Source organism: Musca autumnalis, unplaced genomic scaffold (genome assembly GCF_047663935.1).
Source record: "Musca autumnalis isolate F117 unplaced genomic scaffold, ASM4766393v1 scaffold_3, whole genome shotgun sequence".
Taxonomy (NCBI): domain Eukaryota; kingdom Metazoa; phylum Arthropoda; class Insecta; order Diptera; family Muscidae; genus Musca; species Musca autumnalis.
The window spans coordinates 224,419,062-224,446,023 of NW_027411866.1; the positions used below are offsets into that span (position 1 = coordinate 224,419,062).

The 26,962-nt window shown below is 36.0% G+C and overlaps 1 protein-coding gene across 1 annotated transcript in view; it reads left to right on the top strand.

Moving 5' to 3' along the window:
* The first annotated feature begins 312 nt into the window (after nt 1-312).
* LOC141399023 (uncharacterized) overlaps nt 313-26,962 on the top strand; it is a 167,533-nt gene continuing 140,883 nt past the window's right edge. The window contains exon 1 of the mRNA XM_073976984.1: nt 313-888. The gene's annotated coding sequence lies outside the window, so the exon portion shown is untranslated. The remainder of the gene's footprint in view (nt 889-26,962) is intronic.

A 26,962-nucleotide genomic window follows, 5' to 3' on the forward strand; every position in this document is an offset into this window, starting at 1 on the left:
TCTACATATATAATACCTAAAGGGTTTTCTGTCCAGCGGTTTTCGCTTGTCTACATAGGACTTTAATAGGTCTTTCTTGTCTGTAGAAAAAACAATATATATAGCCTATTTTCGTGTCGACCTGAATCGCTACAACTCCACTTTATCTTGTGGTTTCACTAGAAGAAGTTGATGCTGTATGTATTGCCATAACAGACATTCAATAAAAAAAAACAGAGACTACCACAACAACTCTCTGGGGGTAAGTTCGTAAGTAACAGTTGCATGTTGTCCCAACTACTGTTGGCGTCCACAACGTCGTTGTAGCTCTTTACCAAAAGCTGTTACCTACCACACAATACAGTGCTTATAGGCCAGACGCTTAAGCTCATGTTGGTAAACAAGAAGAAAACAAACCAAAAACACAAGCAAGCTAAATATTCAAGCTACAACGCCGTTATTAACATTAACGCCGCTGTAGTCATCGTGTTGTTGTCTTCGTCACTGCTGTGTGTCAGATTTTTGTTTGGCCATAATGTTTCAAAGTTTAGTGTACGACAAAACCTCTTAACGTCAATAACGTGAAACGGAGTGAAGTTTGAAAACAAGAAAAACAAACCTGAAAATAACGGCTAACAGAGTTCGGGTGTGCGGCTGTAGCGTGCTTCAAAAGAAAATCGCAATTGTTTTGTTTACATACTGTGCGAACGAAGTGGTTTTAACTTTCGTTTTTCATATTACATTGCAAAAAAGAAAAAAAGAAGCGGGAAATTCTTTCTCTTAAGAATTGTAACAAAAGTGTAGCAAATTGGAAAGAAAATTCTTAAAATAACAAAGAAAAAATATTACAAAAAATATTTTCCTGCTAAAGTTCGTGGAAAAAATTGCTAATCAAGTTTCCTTCTTTTGGTATGTGTGTCTTCTGTGTGTTTCATAGTGAAATGAAAATGTCATAGAAAATAAAAAGAAATTGTTATTTTGTCTCTGTTTTGTTTGTGTTGATTTTTCCTCATCTCTATCTTGATTTCTAGTCATTGTCACCTGTTCGCCGGTCACAATTCCAACAATTTATAATCTGTTAATTGTTCAAAGTGAAATTTCTTTCTTTTTTTCTCATTTTTTATTATCGAACATCGTGAGTGACAAATAAGAAGAAAGAAAAAAAATAAACAAGTGATTTTTAATAGACAACAACAACAGCAACAAAACTATCTCTTTAGTTAATTGGATTATAATTTGAAGAAGCATACCATTGCCGAATCAAAACAGCATCAGTAGCACCGGCTAAAACTTGAAAAATCATCATTTACTATCCGCAGCATCAGCAGTTTTATACGAAATTGCTTATTAATTAAAAAAATCAATTTTTTATATTGACGGGTGAATATAAATGAAATAATTACCAATAATTTTTATACGTTATTCAAAAATAGAAAAAAACGGCTAAAAAATTTTGGGAATATAATAAGCATGTGTGTCTTCAGCAAAACGAGTTTTGAATATTTTATTTTTGAAACACAAAAATATTATTGCATTGTTTACTTAAATTTTAGTCACATTGTATTGAAATAAAACTTTTTAAGGAATGTGGTAGCTAATTATGATCTCCCAGCTAATGTCTATTATCGACAAAGCTCTAAACGTTAAATAACGAATATTTGAATAATTTTGTGAATGGAATTTCTCAGATAATAAAAGAATATGTTAAACGTCATTTCATTTAGTGTATAAATATATTCGTATATAAAAAATAATATTTGTATAACAAAAACAATGCCAATTTGCAAACCAGTCTTTGTTTATGGATTCGTTAGAATATAAATAAGAAGGAATAAAAGTTTACATATTCTTTTATCAAATCTTGGACTTGGATATAGACGGCTGAAGGTTGCTAAATACTTGCCAGCCTGTGTAAGAAACCATGCTTCTGGAACATATTGATCGGATTTTATATGTTAAAACCAGATTTAATATGCCAAAAACCACTGAATTCAACTTATTTATCTATCTACAGATTGGCTGTAACGAATTTGGTTATACAGGGATCGAAACTATTATTTTATGAAAGTGGATTTTATTTTGGGATTAATATCTTTTCGATAGATATCGCGCCCAGTTGGTCATCGTATAACTTTTGCACCAGTATTCCTGAAAGCATGGACCTGTCCACGAAAAACATAATATCCCTTAGGAGAAAAAAAATCGGGCCGTTTTCTCAAGAACTATGGACTTGCCCCTGAAAAAACTTTTACCTTCGTAATTGAGGAAGCGAATGCAAGTTGCTTCAACAAAAACCAAAGTGATTCGAGAGCAGGTTTTAAAGGGAACTTATCCGAAGTTTTGTGGTGGAGGTACCTATATGGGTTATCTTCGAACTTAAACTTTGTTTGGACAAAATATTACGAAGGCCAAAGTTTAGACCCAATCGGCAGTTTCGTTCGAGAGTTATCGTGCGCTCCACGGTGTCATAGGGGTTTTTCCCAACTTTCAGGCTATTTTCTCAGGAAGTATTGGCTTGCCCCTGATGAAACTTGTACCATCGTATGGGGGGCAGTGAATACAAGTTCCTACAACAAAAATCAAAGCGATTAAGAAGCAGGTCTTAAACTGAACTTTTCCGAAATTTTGCGTGGGAGGTACCCGAAGGCGTGGGCCGATTGAGTCCATATTGGAACCTCATCTAAGTTTGGTAGGAATATCACGATGTGCAAAGTATGGACCAATTCGGTTATTCCCTTCAAGAGTTATCGTGCGCACAAATTTTCCGAACATTTTCGAACTTTTGTGGGGGAGGTACCGAAAGAAGTGGACCGATATAACCCATCTTCGAACTTAAACTAAGTTTGGACAAAATATTGCGATAGCCAGCTTTTGGACCAAATCGGTTGATCCGTTCGAGAGTTATCGTGCTCTCCAGCCAGCCAGACAGACGGACGGACATGGCTAAATCAAATCCAAATTGTCTGAAACACATTTCGTCCAAACATACTTGGAGTCTAAAACCATTATTTCGATGAGGCACATTTTGCCCGTATGAAAGTGTATATGTATATGTACCCTAGTTAGCATAAATGCTGAGGGTATAAAACCAAGTTAGCCAAGGCTACAGTCGGGTCGGGGCAGGTTATGTAATACCCTACACCACTACCCATGTACATAAGCTTTTGACTGGTAAAATTCAAAATATAAAATTGGGATAGCTTAGCGCCTTTGCTCTGAATGTCTTCATTAATACAGGTCAATTTTGTTGAAACGCATTTAAGTACATCGTCAGTACAAATCAAATAAAAAAATGGAGGAGCCGATCAAAATTCCGACCTGTAGTGTGATTACACAAAAAATGGAAAAAGGGAAGCATTACCGACTATTACGCATCTCTGTTGTTTGACCACCTATGACAACCTACTTCACATCGTTGTAAAGGTGATATTTTCTACTTTCCTTGCCAGGTTTTGATTTCGATATACCTCTTACAGAAGAGAGATATTCGCTTTGAAATAGAACGTTGGCCTTTTCTCCAAATACGTTTTTACATTCCGACCCCTGAATAATATCCGACCTTTACCAAAATCAATAGGTTTTCCTCGTTTTAAGATTACATGTCTTCTTTTTGTAGAACATTTCATTCCTCTAACTCAATTCTTTTCATATCCTTTTCGTCCTTCGATTATGAAAGTATAGCTAGAAATATGAGACACGTGTTTCGGCGTTTTTTAAAGTTTACATCGAAAAGTAACCAGAGAAGGCGGGGCAAGTTCCGCCCATTTTTAAATTTTTCGAAATATTCGAGTTAAGATATTATGGAATCCTTGCATTTTTTGTGTGAGGATGTGGGCAATATTTTTGTTAAACATTTTAACCCTCATGCGGTTCATCAAAGGGGTCTTTTTGGTCCTTTTTTCATATCAAAAAAAAATATTCTACAAAATTGTTCACAAAATGTTACTATGGGTCTCAGAATACACCAAATCTGTAAATCTTATCTAATCGCCAGAAATGTCTAAAAACGAATAACACGTTTTAGGGTTAAAGTTGGACTTCATCTGAGTTTATTCAAAATTTTCCCAAAAAACAAATTTTAGAGAGATGACGTCAGAGACAAAAATATTCATCTCAAATTTCACTATGGGTCGCCGAAGAAACGAAATGATTATTTACATTATATATCATAAAAATAGCAGTAACAGTTTTGCTTAAATAACATGAAAATATTTCCGAAGTTTTTCGATAAATTTTTTTCCTTCTTTTTTCGAGTTGATACATGAAAGTAATATGAAACTTGGTTCTAGGTGAAAAGTGTCAAAAAATGAAAAATTCTACACATTTCACTATGAGTTTCAGAATAAACCATATATCTAGGTATAGTATTTCCTTAAAGAAAATTCGATTACAAATGTATATATATTAGGATTGAATAATGTGTTTTAATTTTGGACTGTTAATTTAACATAATTCCATACTGGATCAAAATCTTGCAAAATCCTTTACTTTTTGGGAATATTGTTAAAGAAAGACATGTTCGAAATGAATTTTCATTATGAATCTCTGAATAAAAGATATCTGTAACCATATCATATAACATTCTTAGCAGCCCTTGTTTTTGATATAGGGCTTAGGACCATATTTTACAATTTGTATCTAGATTGTCGTTGTTATTGGACACTACAAATATCAAATTGATGGTTTTTCGTTATGAATTCATACAGAAGATGTTGTGCGCTCCATTTAAACAGCTTTTGAAGCAGTTGTGGTAAATATATATTTGAAAAAAAAAATAGAAGAAAAACCCGATCGGACCTGCCAATATGGCGTATTTCTAGTACTTTTAACCTAAATTACGTAGTTAGAATAAGCCATTGGCGGCTTATATAGTATGTTAAAATACGTGAGAGGTTTACGGCTATGGTCCATTGAAAATATACTCTATTTTACGTGGTCTAAAATAATACCATGAAGTGAATAACTCATTTACGGCATTTTTGAGACTATTACTCCATAATTGAGGCCTGTACTTTACACAAATCAATGTCGACAATGACATATGTATACCAGTATAGTGAAAAGATAGGATAATGGTAACAAGATTACCGTTATTGTGCCCTCTTTACCCCTTAGAAGTTGGCTGACAAGACAAATCTTAATTTTAGGAGGGATTATTAAAGAGAAAGAGTGATTAAGGATTAATGTAAGGCTTAGATTGGCTCATTCTCAATTTGGCAAGTCGACATATAGCTATACTAAATTTAGTATTATTATATGTGTCAGCATTTATTTATTATTGTTTCCCAGGAAATCTTCACATCATATTCCCCTGCTAATGTAGTTAACTCCATCATACCTTGTTTACGTGTTACACGTTTACGACCCTAAGCCCTCATATCTTCAAGCAATCCTATGAACATGACGTACATTTAATGCAAAGGGTGAATTCATATTAAAACAAAGCGAACAAAAAAAGAAGATTTATTTTTACATTGTTCCTTTGTGTGGCAGTAAATCATTGTTGCTGATCGCATCTATTTTGCTGTGTGTTGTTGCACATTCTACCGATTCTCAATGTCATCGCTTTTTGGGGCCAATAACCCATCAGCATCACCATCATCACACAACGGTATTGTAACAATATTTAGCGTTTTTTGTTTAAATCACAAAATATTTCCAAACTTTGTGAGCAGATGTGCGCCAAAAAACCGGTAACAAACAACAAGAATATTAATACAATGTTTAGTTTATTATGGGTTCCCCCAATGTTTTTCAATAATGTAAAGTAGTAAATTATTGTTTGGCTTTTAATGGCTTCTAATAAATATGTAAATAAATAGAACAATTTAAAAAAGCGTTCTAATTTATACGCTGCTTTCAATCAATGGCTCGCAACCTAGACTTATTTAGATCAATAGCTTTAGAACTTAGAAAGAGTTGAATGATGAATGAAGTCGTGTCAATATATGAAATTGCCAATGATGGATATAAGATAGAGAGAAGTTTTACATACATATCACATTATCATGGCTTCTATGTTCTTTTATGTGTTAGTTGTTGATTTTGTTTTATTATATCTAAAATTACTTACTATTTGTATGTAAGTCGAGCTTAATCTCTCTCACTTATTCTTGAACTCGAGTCGTCATAAAATTGGGGAAGGGTTCTTTGTTTAAATACAAAGAACTAAGAGAACTGATGAGTCCAAGTGACGTTGGACTTGTTGTTTATAAATTTGAAAACAACAAATATGAGATTAAGTTCGACTTACATACAAATAGTAAGTAAAACACACATCTCAACAAAACTGCCAAAGTGAATACATATATCTAAAATTTTAAAAGAATAAGATATTAAAAATTATAATCAAACATAATTTAATCAGGAGTTGATTATGGCCTTCAATTTTTGATTGCTTAATATTATTTTCAACATATACATTTAATAACTAATTATGTGATTATGAATAGCAAAGAAATATGAATATGTGAAATACGTTTAGACAACATGATAGTATGACAGCCAGTATCACAATTCTTCCTTGTTATTGGAAAATATAAAGCAATGCAATATTATACCATGGTCATATTTATGATGATGACTAAAGAATTATTCATAAATAACAAAACAAATTAACAAAATTCATAAGAATGATTTCATCCAATTGCTTTTGGACCAATAGTGTGATGCAGATATTAAACTCCAAACCATTCTGAGGAGCCTAAAGGACAAAATCTTAGCTTCAAGTCAGCTTAGTTTTGTGCTGCTATTCTCCAGATAATGACTGCTTATTGCAACTTTTGGACCTCATAGTTTTGTTGATCAAAAATAGGGACCGATATTGATATTGCTCTAATATGCTTATAAGCTAATTTAAAATCCAAGCCGATTTTCACAAATTTGTGTAGGATTCGTTTGTAGCTGCAACAATTGACTGGTAAACATTTTTCTTCAATTGGAAAATAATTGTGGCCTGTAGAGCGATTTTCTAAAAATTCGCCTTTGGTACCCATACAAAGTACTATGGAAATAAAGATCGGGCATTGGCACAAGATATCATTATTCGATCACCATACATTTTTGTAGAAATTATGTTTTGAACTGGTAGAGTTTTGTTTATCGATTGGACCATAAATGCGGCCTTTAGAGCATCTTCGAGAATATTCACGTTTGATCCCATACGTAATTTGTATGAAAACAAAGATCGCCATAAGATGTCTTATATAATGTTTTTGCGTGAAATGAAAAAAAATTATGCTTTCGTTTTTTGGGCCACCCTAATGTATAGCTATATCATACGACTAACAGTTCCTACGCCGCATAACCGCACTATTGGATTTTTTTCTTTGCAAACATCTATCTTTGCCCGATAGATAGATAGTTGTTGTGGTTATAAGTGCTCGGAATGGGTGGTACGCCTCGGACGAGTACCATTAAAGTCAGAGTTTGTGCAAAAATTATATTCATAACTCTTTCCACTGTGTCACGATAAGAAATGTGTGTCATTGACTCAACGTGCCCAGAAATTCACTTCGTAGGAGCCCAGTAAACAAATACATTTTTTTTGGAACATATGCAATAACTACACATATTTTCATTTCGGTGGGAGGGCAACGAACCCCTTCATACGATACTGTTCATTTAAATATTGGCTTAAGACCCCACATATATTAAGTCCACGTCAGTTTCAGACAATTTTAAGTCGGTATAGCAAAGTCCGTGCGATCGATTGTCTAACTGGCATCTTATTTTGACCCAAACTTTGTGTATTATCATATTTCTTCCAAACTTATATCAAATTCAGAAATATGCTATATCGGTGCACTCTATGAGTACCTCTTCCACAAAAGTTTAAACAATTTTTGATTCGTAGTTACTGACGACTACGATCGTCTAAGAAATGAGTGTCCGATGTGGTCGAAACTTTTAAGAAAACCCATCAAGTTCCATTTCGAACAAGTAAAAAAGTCGGCTTTGCAGACAGAGATATACCCTCAGCCTGTGTGAATTGAAATACTTTTTTTCCTAAAAACTTATGTACTTATGCTAAAAATTGTGGGGATAACGATAGATAGGGCTTTTTTATCACACCAGCCTAAGAAAAACATAATACCGCTGTAAACAGGGCCACTTGGAAAACCTCCGGTAAAAATTTCCAAAGGATCCTCGAACAGACCCTTACCCACACAAAAATGCTGAACATTTGTGTTGGTGGTACCCCAATGATTGGTCAGATAGGGCCCAAATTTGAACATAAACTAAGTTTCGACAATGTTTAGAGATCCAAAGCATGGACCAAATCGGTTGCTACGTCTATGAGAAACCGCGCGTACCATTTTAGCGAATATTTTCGAACTTTTATGGGGGAGTTACCGGAAGAAGTGGACCTATAAGCACCACCTTCGAATTTCATCTAATATTCGAAGAAATATTATAATATCCGAATTGTAGACGAACACAATATTCGATTCGAGCTCTCCAGCCACAACATATGGTGCCATAGTGTTTTTTACAACTTTCGGGCTGTTTTCTCGAGCAGTATGGACTTGCCCCTGAAAAACTTTTACTGTCGTAATTGAGGCAGCGAATGAAAGCTGCTTCAACAAAAATCAATGTGATTCGAGATCAGGCCTTATAGTGAATTTATCCAAAAAGTAGTGTCGGAGGTACCCGAAGGAGTGGACAAATATAGTCCATATAAGGATGTGTAAAGTATAGACAAAATCGGTCGCTCTCATCAAAAGTTATCGTGCGCACAATTTTTTCGAACATTTTTGAGCTTTTGTGGGGGAGGTACCTGAAGGGGTGGACCGATATGTCTTATCTTCGAACTTAAATTAAGTTTGCACAGAATATCAATAAGGCCACATTTTGGACCGAATCGGCAGATCCGTTCGAGAGTTATCTTGCGCTCCAACCACTACACACGGTGTCATATGGGGTTTTTTTGTACCTTTCAAGCTATTTTCTCAAGAAGTATGGACTTGCCCCTGATGAAACTTATAGCGTCGTATGGAGGACAGTGAATACAAGCTGCTACAACAAAAATCTAAGCGATTCGAGATCATATTCTAAACTGAACTTTTCCGAAATTTAGTGTGGGAGGTACCCGAAGGAGTACACCGATTGAGTCCATATTGAAACCTCATCTAAGTCTGGTAGAAATTTTACGATGTGCAAAGTATGGACCAAATCGGTTACTTCCTTTAAGAGTTATCGTGCGCACAAATTTTCCGAACATTTTCGAATTTTTGTGGGGGAGGTACCGGAAGGAGTGGACCGAAATAACCCATCTTTGAACTTAAACTAAGTTTGTACAAAATATTACGAAAGCCAAATTTTGGATCCGTCCGAGAGTTATCGTGTGCTCCAGCCAGCCAGACAGACGGACGGACATGGCTAAATCAACTCCAAATTGTCTGAAACACATTTAGTCCAAAAATACTTGGGGTCAAAAACCATTATTTCGATTAGGCACATGTTGCCCGTATGAAAGTGTATATACGCTCGTTAGCATAAATGCTGAGGGTATAATAGGGAATAACTACTAACAAGTATCAACATTATTCAGCATAGATTATTCCTACTAGGAAGGTTACCGTATGGACCAAGGGTGTACCAGAACATATTAGAGTAAAAAGGTTCATACGAGTATTGTTCTCAAACCTTTATTTCTGAAAACTAAGACGTTGTATGAGGTTTTTAGTTCACGAGGATGGACTGCCATCAAATACAATAAATATGACCTACATGATATCTCGATCAAGAGGGTTGCCAGATAGTCTAAAAAAGTACCAGTATATATAAACAGTTAATAATACCAACTGGGTCTCAAAAGAAAAATGATTCCAGAAACACAGACACAGGGTTGACTTTGATGGAAAAAAGCAAATTTGCGATAAATTCGTATAAATAGAGGTAGCAAAAATCTACCTTTGTCTAGCGCCATGATCGTGACATATTGGTTTAATATGTGGGACTTCGCTATATATTACGTTTTCAATACAAACTCCATAGGTAAAAAAAAAAAAACTTTCACAAAAATTGACAACAAGACATCAATAGAAAAGTAAAAAAAATGTGCCCTTCGTGAAAAAACTTGACTCCCACTCCAACAGCATTTGCTAGACTTCAACTCTATACACCGTGCGTTATATTTATTTTGTAATTTATAAAAGGACAAACTGTTACAAACCCTCAGCCTGTGTGAATTGAAACTCTTTTTTCCTTAAAAAAGATGTATTTAAGGGGGTTGCAGAATATTGGACGTATGAACTTGCCGACAAATATGTGAATTAAAGCTTAAAAGTGTTGCGAAGGAGGTACCTGAAGGAATGGACCGACATAGTCCATTTTGGAAGTGGGTCTTATTTTGGGAGTCATTCGATAGATATCGCGCCCCACATTTCAGTTTTTCATCTTATAATTTGAGCTTTTAGACCATTATATCAGGGAGCGTGGACTTGCCCACGAAAAACATAATATCGCTATAAAAATTTAAAGGGATCCTTTAACAGACATTAAATTGTACTCAAACAAAAATGTTGAACTTTTCTGAGGGCGGTATCCTATGGAGTGAACCTATATGGCTCTTTTTCCAACCAAAACTAAGTTTGGACAAAATATTACGAAATCGCCTGCTTCGTTTATGAGATAAGTTAGCAAATTTTTGAACGTTAGTTGGGGATGTTCCGGAAGGAATGGACCATCTTCAAACTTTATCTAAGATTTACAAACTTCGGAACAACCCGGTATCCAGTTCGAATTTTGTCGTGCGCACCAGTCACAGCAAATAATGGACATAAAGGGTTTTTAAAGCTTTCGGCCAATTTCCTCAGGAAGTATTGTCTTGCCCCTTAAAAAAACGTACCGTCCTAATGAGCTTGCAAAAAAATAAAGCGATTCGAGAGCTGGTCTCAAACTGCACTTTTCCGATATGTTTTTTTTTTTTTTTGAGGTACCTATCGGAGTGGGTCCATATAGTTCGTATTCATTTCTATGTCTGATACAAATATTACGATGTGCAAAGTATGGACGAAATCGGTTACTAACATTTTAGCGAAAAGTTTTAAACTATTGTGGGGGAGGTACCCGAAGGAGTAGGCCGATATGGTCCATCTTTAACCCATATATCCTCGCGTTAGTCTAAAAGCAAAAGATACAAAATGTTACTACTTAAAAGAACATGGAAGTATGATGGGATTTTTTTACATATTCAGGTTAAGATAGCTGCCTTCTACTAAATCATTTTAGTTCGTAGGTGTGTGTACTTCATATTTAAGTTTTGAGAGTTCTTAACTATGAATTCGTCAGAAGCATATGAATAATAAGACATAGACAAATGTCACCATTACAGAAGTACTCAACTCAACTTTACCAGTGGTCTACTAAAGTGATTCATTTAAGCATCATCAAAAATTCTCCGCATATGTAGTTATCAAGAAATAAAGAACAAAAGACTTAAGACACATGCATGAAATCATAAAATCTTCATAAATATCCATTCTGCATACATCCGACACACACACCCTTCTTCTTGGTACAAAACCTGCATCTATTTAAAGACCCAACCCCAGAATTAGCATCTACTGGGTAAATGCAACAGCACCACATGCAATCCATTACCCATAGCTGCTGCTGCGGCTGCAGATAAATATCATCTTTTGCAAGAATAAAACCACAGGCAGAAGAAGAAGAAAAAACAAATATTAACTCATTCAGTCTGTCATTATGCCAAACCAACCAACCAACCAGTCATATTGCTTAGCAGTCAGTCATTCACTAATGTCTCAAACAATACTGAAAACCAAAAAAACAACAAATAAACAACAACAAAAACCAACAATATTCCAAAAACTGTAACGTGTGAATATAAGCCAATAAAACGAAAGAAAAACTGAAAAACGCTCTGAGGCAAATAGAGTCAAACTGAGATATAAAGAATGGACTAAAAACTATCTACCATAGGCATCTTTCATAGGAAACAGGTTTGTCCTTTTCCAATTTGAAATCAATTACATATGTGACTTCTTACTACCGAGTTCGAAGCCAGAAAGGTGTCTTGGAAACATAGTGCGACATCACTTATAGAGGAGTTACAGAAGACTGAAGTTCTCAGAAATATGTGTGTCATTACTGACTGTTTAATAGCCTCTAAATATCCGACCTATTTTATCGGAGTTTGAGCTCGTAATGTTCTATATGCATGGCAGCTTTGCAAACCATTCCACCACCATTGGCGACCTGACATAGCGCCCAACGATCTTGATTTTCATTTTAATTTGGAGGATCAGTAGGCTTAAGATAAATGGGACATTTAACCGTTGGGCGCCATGTAAGTTTGCGCATTTTTTTTGGTTTATATAAATAAATTTCAGATATAGAACTTTTAACTTTGGACATTCGGTTGCACTAAAAGTTCGAAATTCCTTTCATTTATCCTTTCCTTAGATGGACCTCATAACAGTCATAAAGTTATAATGACCCTTACCGCCATCTATAACCCAAATTTATGGGTTATAGTATCTAAAATTCTGTACACCACGGTTACTACTTACCTATTATAAGAATGCTTTACTTTACATTTAAGAGTTTAAGTACACTTTACCCATGTTCCACTGTCTAACCACATTGTCGAAAAGACAAAAATACTTTAGAAGCCAACAAATGAAAATACTGTCGTTTTTCTTCCACACAATTCCAAAAGAAAAATCTAAATATCAACCCCAAAGTTGCCACAAAAAAGAATGACATAAATATCCACCATAAGAGCGATCAAGCAATGCAAGGAGTGTGCAGCAGCAGCCCACAGCCAGTCACATAAATCTGCACAATTACATTTTGAACGAATGAAAATGAATTCAATTCGAGCCGTCTAATACTCGAATGGACGCAGTTAATGATAAATAGCTTTCGCACGCTATTTAAGACAACACCGGCAATAAACGAAATAATAATAATGGCAATAACGTTGTCGATACAATAAAAATATGGGCGGCAATAAAACCGAAATATGTGAAAAGTGAATTGAAGTTGAAGGGGGGACGAGAGCTATAAGGGAAGAGGGAACTAATGACACGGCTTTGAAATTAATTTTTAAACACCTTTTTGGCAAAAGACTTTTTTAATTTTTAAGAAAAGTACACATGAAACTAAGACTGCGGGCTCACTACATCAAGTTAATGTGGACTTTTTATACCCTTAGTCTTTAGGCAAACGAGATATATCATTGATTTTTATAAAAAGAAGGTCGTCTACAATAACTTTCAAGTCTTCTGTAAAGACTCCCTTCCAGTCGTCTATATAGACTCTCCACAAGTCGCTATAAAGTCTGCCTTTCAGTCGTCTATAAAGACTCTCTTCTTTTATCTAAAAATACACCCTTCTGGTCGTCTATAAAGTCTCCCTCCGGTTCATCTAAAAATACACTTTTCTGGTCGTCTATAAAGACTGCTTCATCATCGTTTATAAAGACTCTCTTCCGTTTGTCTATGAAGGATTCCTTCCAGTCGCTTATTAAGACTTTCTACACTTTTTCTACAATGACTCTCGTTAGGTCGACTGTAAAAACACCCTTCCAGTCTTTTATAGAGACTCCTTTTTGGTAGTTTAAAAAGACTCCCTCCGGCCATCTAGAAATACACCCTTCTCGCCATCTATAAAGACTCTTTCCTCTTCGTTTATAAAGACGTCTTTCGGGTCAGATATAAAAGATCCTTTCCTCTTTGTGTAGAAAGACGCCCTTCAGGTCGTCTAAAAAGATTTCCTTTCTCCTCTGGTCACTATAACGTCTCCCTTCTGATCATCTACAAACTCTTCCATCTGGTCATTAATGAAGACTACTTTCTGGTCGTATATAAAGATTCTTCTCTGGTCGTCTTAACAGCCTTCTGCTCGTCTATAAAGATTCGCTTCTGCAGTATATGGTAACATGGGGCGCCTTCGCCACGTTTTTGTTCAAAATGTTCTCATACCGACACCGTTCAAGTTTTTTCAAATATTATTTTTGGTACAAATATTAGCATATCTTGACTACAAGTTTTGATATATAAATGTTTATAATGTTGTTTTTAAAATATTATTTTTGAGAATCTACAAAATGTCTAGAAAGTGGCGAAGCCTCCCCACCCATGGGGCAGCTTCGCCATCGATATTGAACATTCTTTAACGGACTCTAAAACTGTAATTCACTATACTTCTTCCTTAAATATCAACATTATGCTAAAAAGGAACATGTGTCTATTGAATAATCAAAAATAATTTTAAAAGTAACCGATTCTAGCCGATTAATGAAGTAGGTACCTTGAATTTCGGTAAAAGATCATAATATAACTAAAACAATATACGTTTAGGATAATACTTGATTTTAACTTCACATTATAGTGTGGTATATCTATGGAATAAAGAAGTTAAATTAAACATGACAAATTTCTAACATTAAACAACCACGCCCCTATCATGGCGTAGGCGCCCCACCCTTTACATATTTATTAATATTAATATATTGGCATTTGCAATTGTTTTTTTCATGCGAATTTTTGTGATTTATATTCTTCAGTAGTTGTCTTCTAACGGAATAAAATGTGATTTTGATATCACAAAAGGTAAAGAAGATATCACAAAAAATACCTACCATAATTATTTTTCGCAATACCCTGAAAACACAAAACCACGTGCGTCCGATATCATACCGATGACACTAGTGCCAAATTTTGGGAGATGATAGATCTTCAATAAACTCACAATTTTGCCTTTTACGGATTTTTTCCAGCACTGATATTTTGCGAGAAAATCGGCGCTGGCGGAGGCGCCCCAGTGGCGAAGGCGCCCCATGTTACCATATACATATTTTCTTGTGATTGTCTATAAAGACTCCCTTCTGGCTGCCTTGTGGACTGCTGTAAATAATCCTATCTGGTCGTATATAATACTCCCCCTGATCGCCTATAAAGGCTTTTAACTACCTCAAAATTATTCGTCTCAACTTCCGCTAGTCGACACCATCAAATCGGTCTTGTCGGCGTTTACTGTCTGACCCACTTTAGCAGATTCTCCTTCGATCGTCTTAAAGGTGTCAGTTACTGCTATTACAGATCGACCCATGATGCCAATGTCGTCCGTATAAGCAAGTAACATGTGGCTATTGGTGTATATTGTGCCATTCCTTTTGACGTTTGCCTCTCGTATAACCTTTTCCAGCTGGATGTTAAAGAGATCGCACCAAAGACTGTCACCTTTTTTGAAACCCCTTTTGGTGCTGAAATGATCGAAGGGGTACTTTCCTATTGTAACTAAAGACATGGTATCAGTTAATATCGTCATACAAAGCCGAATGAACTTTGCGTGGATACCAAAATCAGACATGGCTTTGAATATCTTTGAACGTACGAGACTGTCGAAGACTGCTCTATAATCAAAACAGAAATGGTAGATGTCCAACTGCATCTCTTGGGTATTTTCCAGGATTTGCCGCGGGTAAATATCTGGTCAATGGTGGATCTGCTAAAGCAGCATTGGTATGGCCCAATTGTTTAGGCTAGGCTTTAGTCGTTCGCACAATACGCAATAGTGAGCAGACTCTTTCTATATCCTTAGCACACTATCTGTATCAGTTACCAAATTACCTTGCTGGCCTGTACCTAAACCATCAGTTTGATGTTTCACTCTTTGGTAGAATTTTCGGACTTCATTCTGTTATGGAAATCTCGATTTTTTCACACTCACGCTTTTCCATTTTCTCTTTTTTCCTGCGGAAAAGACGTTTCTCTTCTCTGCTTTTCTTCCAAAAACTCTCTCGTGCGCTACGCGTTTCTACTGATTGTAAAGTAGACCTAGATGCCGCATTTCTGGCATCCAAGTACTGATTTTGCGCCTGTTTGTATAGAGTGGGCAATACCTTGTCACTGTGTTTTCGGAACTAGAAGTGCAACTATGAATGTAATCCATCTATCATAATGTGGTCAATTTTATTTCTTGTTTTTTTTTCTTGTCTGATACTGATAAATACCATGTTTTTTGATGCTGCGAAGTCTATCATCTTTTAACCTCTGACCAACAACAAATCCGGAACCAAACTCTTGCTATATGTCATGGCAGATACAATACAGTGCGTCACCTATAGGTGTTGCTGTGACGCCTTTCCCCATCTTCCCTATAAAGAGCCCGAACATTGGGTTACTAGCCCAACGCTCAATCCATGTTTTTATCGTTCTTATAGGTGAACGTGCGGCACATATTCCATTACTATCCTTAATGGGTACTAAAGGCAGTGCCTTAGTTGACATCACGGGGAAGGCAGTGTCCACTTGAAACGAAGGAGGAACCAACATAAGGCTTGGGCTTTGTCATGTTGAAGCCGGTCAGGACCGTTCCTTAGTATACTTCGATATTTTATTGTTTTGAGTGGTATCGGAATCGAGAAAATATGGGTTTGAGTTGGAGTCTAAACAAAGGTGATTCGTCTCCGCAGCCCTAGAGCTAGCATGTGCCACGAAACACGTTTACCCAGTAGCACCTTAGCTTAGATTTATACGTATCCTTCGACGTGAGGTTAGAAAGGTGATTTCGTGACTGGTGTGAGGCAACTCAGTTGTGTTCTGTTCCGAATTCGCGAAGGGCTTGCGTAAACTCAATCGTGTTTTCCTTTGGCGAGGGGTTCCCATGTATAGGTGTTATCCGCAGGCGCATTGTTGCTACTTGTTTTCTCTAGAATATCTCCTAGCGCATCTTCCGGGGTTCATGTTGTTGATAATTGTTTTCGTCAAAATAAAAACCAGGCTTGTTGTTACTTATGCTGCATCCTAAGAAGACCTTAAGACGTGGGTTTGTTGCTTACTTACTTACTTAGCTGGCCCATTACAGAACATTTGTTCCATAGACCGAACTAAGAAAAGATCTCCATTCCTCTCTGGTTTTCGCTTCGCTTTTTGGAATACCGTCGAAGCTTAGGCCTACCGATTCTGCGTGCACCGCCATGTGGCATGTATTCATACGCCTTTTTAGCGGGTTCATCATCGCTCATTCTTATGATAAGGCCTAGCCAACGCAATCGTTGCATCTCGATACGTTTAACTATATTCATGTCTTTGTATAGCTGATATAGCTCGTGGTTCATACGACGTCGATATTCACCGTCAACGCAAATCGGCCCGTAGATCTTTCGAAGAATTTTTCCTCTCAAACACACCAAGTACTGCCTTATCTGCATGCGCAAGTACCCATGCTTCGGAGCCATACATTAGCACGGGTAGTATCAGCGTTTGACGAGATGTGGCTTTATTTTTAAATTGCTTACTTAAACCATAGTAGCATTTGTTAGCCAATACAATTCTTCTCATTTCACAACTAATGTTGTTTGTGTTGTTTATGGCAGTTCCGAGGTAGACGAAGTCTTTAACTACCTCAAAATTATAGGTACGAACTTCCACAGTTGGTCCGAGCTCTATGGACGCTTTGCGCGTCGACACCATCAATTTGGTCTTTTCGCCGCTTACCGCCAGACCCACTTTAGCAGATTCTCCTTCGACCTTCATAAATGTATCGGTAACTTCTTTTACTGATCGTCCCATGATATCTATATCATCAGCATAAGCAAGTAACATATGGCTATTGGTGTTGATTGTGCCACTTCTTTTGACGTTTGCCTCTCGTATAACCTTATCCAGCAGGATGTTGAATAGGTCACACGAAAGGCTGTCTCCTTGTCTGAAGCCTCTTTTGGTACTGAACTGTTCGGAGAGGTTCTTTCCAATTTTAACTGAGGACCTAGTATCAGTTAAAGTCATCTTACAAAGCCGGATGAGCTTTGCGGGAATACCAAATTCACACATGGCATGGAATACCTTTGATCAGAGGGGACTGTCGAATGCTGCTTTATAATCGACAAAAAGGTGATATGTGTCGATCTGCATCTCTTGGGTCTTCTCCAGGATTTGCCGCAGGGTAAATATCTGGTCAATGGTGGACTTGCCAGGTCTAAAACCACATTGGTATGGTCCAATTATTTCGTTGACCATTGGCTTTAGTCGTTCGCACAATATCCCTGACACTATCATATAGGTAATAGGGAGAATACTTATGTCCCTATAGTTGGAGCATACAGTCTTATCTCCTTTCTTGTGGACGGGACATAGGATGCTCAGGTTCCAATCGTCGGATACGCGTTCTTCCTGCCAGATGGTGCTAACTAGCTGATGCATAAACCTTATCAGCGCGTCGCCTCCGGTTTTAAACAGCTCTGATGGTAAGCCATCGGCTCCTGCTGCTTTATTATTCTTTAGCCGGTTGATTGCTGTTTTTACCTGTTTTCTGGGATTGGATCTGTGGTATCTTCGTCGTCTTCGCTACTTTTGGACACCAACAGTTTGGAAAAATGCTCTTTCCATATCCTGAGCACGCTATCTGTATCTGTTACCAGATTACCTTGCTGCTCTACAGGAGGATGTGCCTGTACCAAAGCCATCTGTTTGATGTTTCACTCTTTGGTAGAATTTTCGGACTTCATTCTGGCCCCTGTACATCCAGACTTTTTCACACTCCCGCTTTTCCATTTCTCTCTTTTTCTTGCGGAAAAGACGTTTCTCTTCTCTCCTTTTCTGCCGATACCTCGCTCGTCCCTGGTATTCAAGTATGGATTTTTGCGGCTGTTTGCATGGAGTGGGCAATATTTTGCCATTGTGTTGTTATGTTATCGGAACAAGGAGTGCTCGCATTAAGCAATTGGGCTAGTTGAGTGGAATATGCTGTGGCTATCTGTTGTGTTTGCAGCCTATCGATGTCCAACTTTCGCTTTGTGTCTGTTCGTGCTTTATTTGCAACGTTTAGACGGGTACGTACCTTTGCTGCAACTAGGTAGTGGTCCGAGTCTATGTCTGCTCCTCGGAACGGGCGCACATCCAACACGCTCCATGAATGTCTTCCATCTATCACAACATGATCAATTTGATTACTTGTTCTCTGATCTGGAGACAGCCAGGAGCCCTTATGAATATCGAGATGATTAAATCTTGTACTGCTAACTACCATGTTTTTGCCGCTGCGAAGTCTATCAGCCTCATGCCATTGTCAGATGTTTCATTGTGGAGACTGAATTTTCCGACTGTTGGGCCAAAGATATTTTCCCTTCCAATTTTGGCATTAAAATCGCCTTGAATGATTTTAATGTCATGTGCAGGGCAACGGTCATATGTTTCTTCTATGCGCTCGTAAAATATATCATTGGTCTGTTCGTCCTTTTCTTCAGTGGGAGCATGAGCCCAATTAAAGCTGATGTTGAAGAATTTAGCTTTTATTCGAATTGCAGCAAGTCTTTCATTCTGGATAACAGATGTTTTAGTCTCCGACTAACTACGAATCCGCAACCAAACTCATGCTTTACGTCATGGCAGCTATAATACAGTCAGAGTTCGAAAATAAACAGTACACTAACATAGTGTACCGCTCCGAGAACAGTATCACTAAAATATTTTTAGCGTTAGTGTTCCGGAACACAAACACTAAAAAATATTTTAGTGATACTGTTCCGGAGCACAACGATAAACGTAGTGTACCACATTTTGGTACACTAAAAACGTTGGGTACCGCAGTCGGAACACTAAAAATCGTAGTGCTCCGCAGTCGGAACACTAAAAATCGTAGTGCTCCGCAGTCGGAACACTAAAAATCGTAGTGCTCCGCAGTCGGAACACTAAAAATCGTAGTGTTCCGCAGTCGGAGCACTAAAAAAATCGTTGTGTACCACATGTCGGAACACTAAAAAATAACGTAATGATAATGTACCACACACAAGTTTATTATGATTTGCGAGGAAAATTAAATATTTATAATTTTTGAGATAAGCACAAATTAGGACATAAAAACTCAGATACACCTCTTAGATCCATGTGTGTATACATATTAATGAATAACGTTGGGAACTTAAGTAGAAAATATGAAAAACATTGATTCGGTTGTTGTACAATGGCGCACTACAAATTGTAGTGTTCTGACTGTGGATACATGAGTTTATTATGATTTGTGACGAAAATTAAATATTTTATACTTTTTTAATAAACAAAAATTAAAAATTAGTTTTAATAGAACACGTGAAAAACGCCTGATTTGATTTTTGGACAATGGGTCACTAAAAATCGTAGTGTTCCGACTGCCGGATCACTAAAAATTGTAGTGTTCCGACTGCCGGATCTCTAAAAATCGAAACAATGGAACAATAAAAATCTTAGTGTTCGGCTGCAGAGTACTAAAAATCGTAGTGTTCCGACTGCCGGATCACTAAAAATTTTAGTGTTCCGACTGCCGGATCTCTTAAAATCGAAACAATGGAACAATAAAAATCGTAGTTAGTGTTCGGCTGCGGAGTACTAAAAATCGTAGTGTTCCGACTGCCGGATCACTAAAAATCGTAGTGTTCCGACTGCCGGATCTCTAAAAATTGTAGTGTTCCGACTGCCGGATCTCTAAAAATCGAAACAATGGAACAATAAAAATCGTAGTGTTCGGCTGCAGAGTACTAAAAATCGTAGTGTTCCGACTGCCGGATCACTAAAAATCGTAGTGTTCCGACTGCCGGACCACTAAAAATTTTAGTGTTCCGACTGCCGGATCTCTTAAAATCGAAACAATGGAACAATAAAAATCGTAGTGTTCGGCTGCGGAGTACTAAAAATCGTAGTGTTCCGACTGCCGGATCACTAAAAATCGTAGTGTTCCGACTGCCGGATCTCTAAAAATTGTAGTGTTCCGACTGCCGGATCTCTAAAAATCGAAACAATGGAACAATAAAAATCGTAGTGTTCGGCTGCAGAGTACTAAAAATCGTAGTGTTCCGACTGCCGGATCACTAAAAATCGTAGTGTTCCGACTGCCGGATCACTAAAAATTTTAGTGTTCCGACTGCCGGATCTCTAAAAATCGAAATAATGGAACAATAAAAATCGTAGTGTTCGCCTGCGGAGCACTAAAAATCGTAGTGTTCCGACTGCCGGATCACTAAAAATCGTAGTGTTCCGACTGCCGGGTCTCTAAAAATCGAAACGCTCTTAATTATAATTTCTGAGGAAAATTAAATATTTTATGGGTTGTGGGACGAGTAAAAATTAAAAATAAAAAATAATAAATAAAATGTACGTGTTTTAAAATTAGTTACAAACGTTGAGAGCTTTATTAGAAAATTAGAAAAAAAATCATCATCATTAATTGATGAATATTGTTTCTTGTACAAATGGCAACAGGTACAATTTCCCCAAAATAATAAGTGTGTGGTTGTACTTATACCGAAATCATAATTTTGACTTTAAATGTACAATCCTACTTGCGGAAAATCAGCACATTCTCATTGAGTGATATTGTTTGTTGTACAAATATCAACAGGTACAATTTCCCCAAAATAATAAGTGTTTTCAAACGTACAAGTATACTTGGGAAAATCCACATACTTTCTTCAACTGCATTCACTGAGGAATTTTGTTTTTGATACAAAAAGTTACAGGTACAATTTCCGCAAACATTGGGTCTCATGCATAAAAACGAGTAAAAGCGATGAGTTGAGTCAAGTAAGCAATTGCTCGTAAGTTGAGTTAGATCGAACAGCAACAGCTTTTGCTCAATTTCGTATGCATAAAAATGAGTTCAAACCAATTGCAATTACTTGAGTAAATTGAGATCAAACCTCTAATTGTTATTGAAGTACAAACAAGTCGTCAAGTGGATGTAAAGTAGAAGTAGAAGCAAATAATAATAAAATAGAAACTGACGATATATCTAAATTTTTAGTACAAAAATGAAAGATTTGTGGGTTTGATTTGTGGGTTTTTTTAATTTTTATGTGAGTACAATCAATAACTCCAATTGCAAATGGAAAGCAATAATTTGCCTGCCATTTCCTTTGACAATCTTTTATTTGATCTGCATCTTTCGCGAATTTTATCCATTCGCTTGTTTTGGTAGATATAAATTTTGCAACTTCCGCAATTGTTCGCGACACAGTTGATTGATGGACCATAATATCTGTGGCTATACCATTTTGGAATCCAGGATCTGCACAGAATCTTAAATAGAGTCGAATTTTATCAATGTTGCTGAGGGCACCACCACGTCTTTCTTCTGACTCCTCAAAAAAATAATTCGCTAACCAGCAAATGATACTACCATCAAATCTATGTATTTATCATTTTATTATTAGTTATATAAAAAATAATAATTAAGATTACAAACCTGTATAAATTTGTCTTACGCTTTTGATAACATTTTTTATTTATTTGTGGTACAAAATATTCAGCCATGATTCCTTTTTAGTGCACGCGAGTCAACTAAAAGGCATGCTCCACAAAATTTAAGCAAGAGCTCACAAAAGTAAGCAAAACCTTGTTTTTATGCATATGAAAATGAGAACAATCTCATCTAACTTCAACTTCTAAGTTCAAACTGAGCAAGAAGAGATCAAACGTGAGCAGTGAGTAAAAGCAAATACATCAAATTTTATTATGCATACGACAAGCACCTTTTACTCAAAAAATCGAGTTCGAGCTCAAACTCACGTTTTATGCATGAGACCCAATGTGTTGTTATCAATATTTTCCGTTCCTTATTTCTTTTGTTCATATTAAAAAAATTAAGTAATTCATGAAGATCAAGAAGACAAATTTTATACGAATATGTACATCTTTATGACACTAAGTATTGTTATTCTGATACGTATATACTGACGTGTAATATATAATATAATATTCAGTAACGTGTAATATTTTAGATTATATGTAACAAAAATGTAATAAATAGTATTTTATAAAAATTTGTACCGAATACATCTTGTCATATTTTCTACTAACGTTCTCAAATTTTGTAACTAATTTTAAGTACATGGATATAACATGCTCATCTTAATTTGTATTTATTAATTTTTACTTGACCCAAAAGCCATCAAATATTTAATTTTCCTCATAAATCATAATAAACAGATGATTACCTAAACGTCGAACAGTAAAATTGTTACTGCTCCATTGTCCAAAAACCAGTCAGATGTTTTTCACATTTCCTATTAATTTTTATTTCTTAATTTGTATTTATTAAAAAAAAACATAAAATATTAAATTTTCCTCACGAATTATAATAAACTCATGTGTGGTACATTACCTTATTGTATTGCACGTGTACACTACGATTTTTAGTTATCCGGCAGTCGGCACACTACGATTTTTAGTGATCCCGCAGTAGGAACACTCCGATTTTAAGTGCTCCACAACCGGACACCACGATTTTTATTGTTTTTAGATATCCGGCAGTCGGAACACTACAATTTTTAGTGATCCAGCAGTCGAAACACTACGATTTTTAGTGCTCCACAGTCGAATACTACGATTTAGTGCTCCATTGTCCAAACCCCAAATCAGATGTTTTTCACATTTTCTTTTAATTTTTATTTATTAAAAAAATATATATTTAATTTCCTCAGAAATCATAATAAATTAATGTATGTTTCACTACCTTATAGTTTCAAAACGTGGTACAAAACGATTTTTAGTGCTCCGGCACGACGATCTTTGTGCTTCATTCCACAAAAACTAAATATTGTTTTTTCATAATTTGACCAAATTTCGCAATGTGTTTAATTAATTTAATCATACATGGATGTAACAATTTATCTTAATTTTTATTTGATCAAATTTAACCAAATATTTAATTTTCCTAAGAAAACATAATACCTTTATTATTTTTTAGTATTCCAACACGTGGTGCACTATGATTTTTAGTGATCCGGCAGTCGGAACACTAAAATTTTTAGTCCTCCGCAGTCGGAGCACTAAAATTTTTAGTGCTCCGCAGTCGGAGCACTACGATTTTTAGTGCTCCGGCAGTCGGAACACTAAAATTTTTAGTGCTCCGCAGTCGGAACACTACGATTTTTAGTCCTCCGCAGTCGGAGCACTACGATTTTTAGTGCTCCGGCATGCGGTACACTACGATTATCGTTGTGTTCCGGTACAGTATCACTAAAATATTTTTTAGTGTTTGTGTTCCGGAGCGGTACACTATCGTAGTGTACCTATCCATCTTGGTACGGTACAGAACGGTACGGTACGATATCATAGTGTTTATTTTCGAACACTGAATACAGTGCGTCACCTTTAGGTGTTGTTGTGACGCCTTTCCCAATCCATCGTATTTCCTGTATGGCAGTAATATCGGCCTTGTACTTTTCAAGTACGTCTGCCAATGCGCAAACTGCACCTTCTCTATAAAGAGTGCGAACATTCCAGGTGTAGATTCGCAGATCATGGTCCTTAAAACGTTTGCGGGGTTCGTCAACTTTAGAGGGGTTTGTTTTTCTTTTCTTTCGTTTTTTCATAGTAGGCTGTTTTTTCTAGGGGAAGGTTACTAACCCGACGCCCAAACCCAAGTTTTTAACGTTCTTATGGGTGAACGCGCGGCACATGTTAGCTCACAACCTTTAACAGGTGTTAAAGGCAGTTTCCCAGGTGACATCACGGGGAGGTCAGTGTCCACTTGAGATGAAAGAGGGGCTAAGATAAATCCTGGGCTTTGCCATGTTAAAACCGGTCAGGACCGTTCCTTGGTATCTTCCATCCCCTACGTCACCCAGGGGTTTGTTGCTGGTGGTTTATATAGAAAGATCAACCAAGCACATTGTTGTTTTTGGTTACTTCTAAACCTAAAAGATACTTCCGAAGTACGTTTCGTTGGTACTTGTTTTGAGAAACAAGTTACCTTATTATGATCCCTTTTGAACAAAATAACAATGAGAGCCACATGCCCAGGCGATGAAATTTTCTTACCAATTAATAGATTCCGAGTTAAATTCAGGATTTTATGTTACTTTACAAAATTCAGTATTTACACATCAAGAAGTTTAAAGAATTGTACACTAATAAGCTCCGGATTGAGCAATGAGTGTAGGCGGAAACAAGCCGGCGCCTCCCTCCGTCACAATGCCAACCAGCTATTTATGTTGGTAATCCTTGGATTTTTAAGAACTTTCGGGCCATTATATCAGATATTATGGGCTTGCCTACAAAAAACAATAACGTTTTAAACAGCAAACGTGAGGGAGGTATTCAATGAAGTTGTTTGAAGTTCATAGAATTTAATTAAAGCTTGACGCAAATATCGTTGTAATCAGGATCTCAAGATCTTCCTTTAGCGAAAATTCCAAAACTACCTCGAACTACACTTAAGCGAACATTTTACACATTTGAGAGGGACGTTGCAAAGTGTTGGTCACATTGGGTACTCAATTTGTAAGTTAAAATGTACATCAGAAATTGAAAAAACCTTCGTCGAAATTTCACATTGGAGTAGGACTTCGTACCATGTTTCGTTTTTGGAACAAACGTTTTGCCATTTCTAATATAACGAATGTAGGGTACATCACTCGCATGCCCGCCTTCTCACAAAGCCAAATTATCAAGAACAACAGCACCACCAAAATTTCGTGCCAAAAATTAGATCTGTGAAAACCAAAAAACAACAACCAAATAACAACACACTCTAATTTCAGGTGTGGTGGCATGCAGCGGCAATAGGTTGCAAAACATTTGGCATTATTTGTTTTCACTGATTTTCAAACACTTTTAATTTCAGTTTTTCTGTGCGGTTGCTTAAACTTTTAATGTGGGAGAGAACAAAAAACGTAGCAAAAAAAAAACTAAATCAAAAATATAAAAAACCGGCATGTTTGTTCGTTGGGAAAGCCTGACTGAAATGATCTCTATATAATTTAGCAACGGTCTTTAAATAATTGCTTGTTATTGTTGGCTTTATTAGCCAGAAGACTAAAACAATGATATCAGGCTATGTGGTGTGTTTTCGTTTTTTTTAATACGAATTAAGAGAACAAAGCAAAATTTGTAACATTCATTAAAAAAACCAAAAATACGGAGTATGAAACAATCTCCAAGTGATTGGATTTCATAAAATTACTTGTAAAACCGCATAAAAATTGCTCCAATATTGGATTTGTTAATAATTTGTCTGGAGCCAATATGGCAAGAAACTGAAAGTTATATTTGAGAGGAGTTGTATGTAAGTGTGGGATATTGTTTTATTTGTTAGAAGTTAGATGAAGTAATGTTTTAAGTAGATGCAGTAAAAAAAGGATTACTATTGGCAACGATAGTAGATAAATATTTCTTTGTTCATATAACACAAATAAACAAATATAAGATGACTAACCCCATAAAGACCCACCACTCGTTTTAGTAATCTAATTAATTTTCTGAAAACCGGTACTATAATTCACAATCACATAAAGACTTAAACGTCACACTTTAAATTTTTAATGGTCTCTGTTTATTATCCAAATAAAATATATTTTATTTGAATGTGATCTAGATGTGTCACAAATATTTTAAAATAAATTACTCATAAAATGTGTTTATTAGCAATCGCACTAAATTAGAAGATTGCTTCGAAAACTACATACATTTTTATAAACATTCCAAATAAAAGACTCTGAAATGTCGATGACATTACAAAGGAATTTAAAAACCAACGAAAACTGGCCACAGTATTATTGTGCTCAAAATATATTTTCGGCAAAAATATTGAGTTTAACTGATAACAGTAAATATATTTATAAACAAACTCAAGTGCTATTTAAAGAAAACACAAGCAAAATTAAAAAAAAAAAACTTTTCCTTGTCAGTAATAATTAAATTTTGAATTATACATTATAGCGAATATCTCTGTAAATGTGGGTCGAAAAATATCCAAACTTAAATTATAATAATTATATGCAGATTTTATACAGGCGAGCCAGTATAAACATTCAGTTTTGAATATATGTATTTGCATTCTATGAGAAATCATTGACCTTTGTAAACAAAAAGAAAGTTGACGAGATATTAAATATTTTAAAATGTACATAATTGTCAAAGTAAAGCTTGCGCATTATTTGTTTTACTTTTAACGAAATATAGGTATTAATTGCCACGGGCACTCAAGAAAGTTTAAATTCATAACAACCATTCGAAATTGTTTCCTTTTTTAT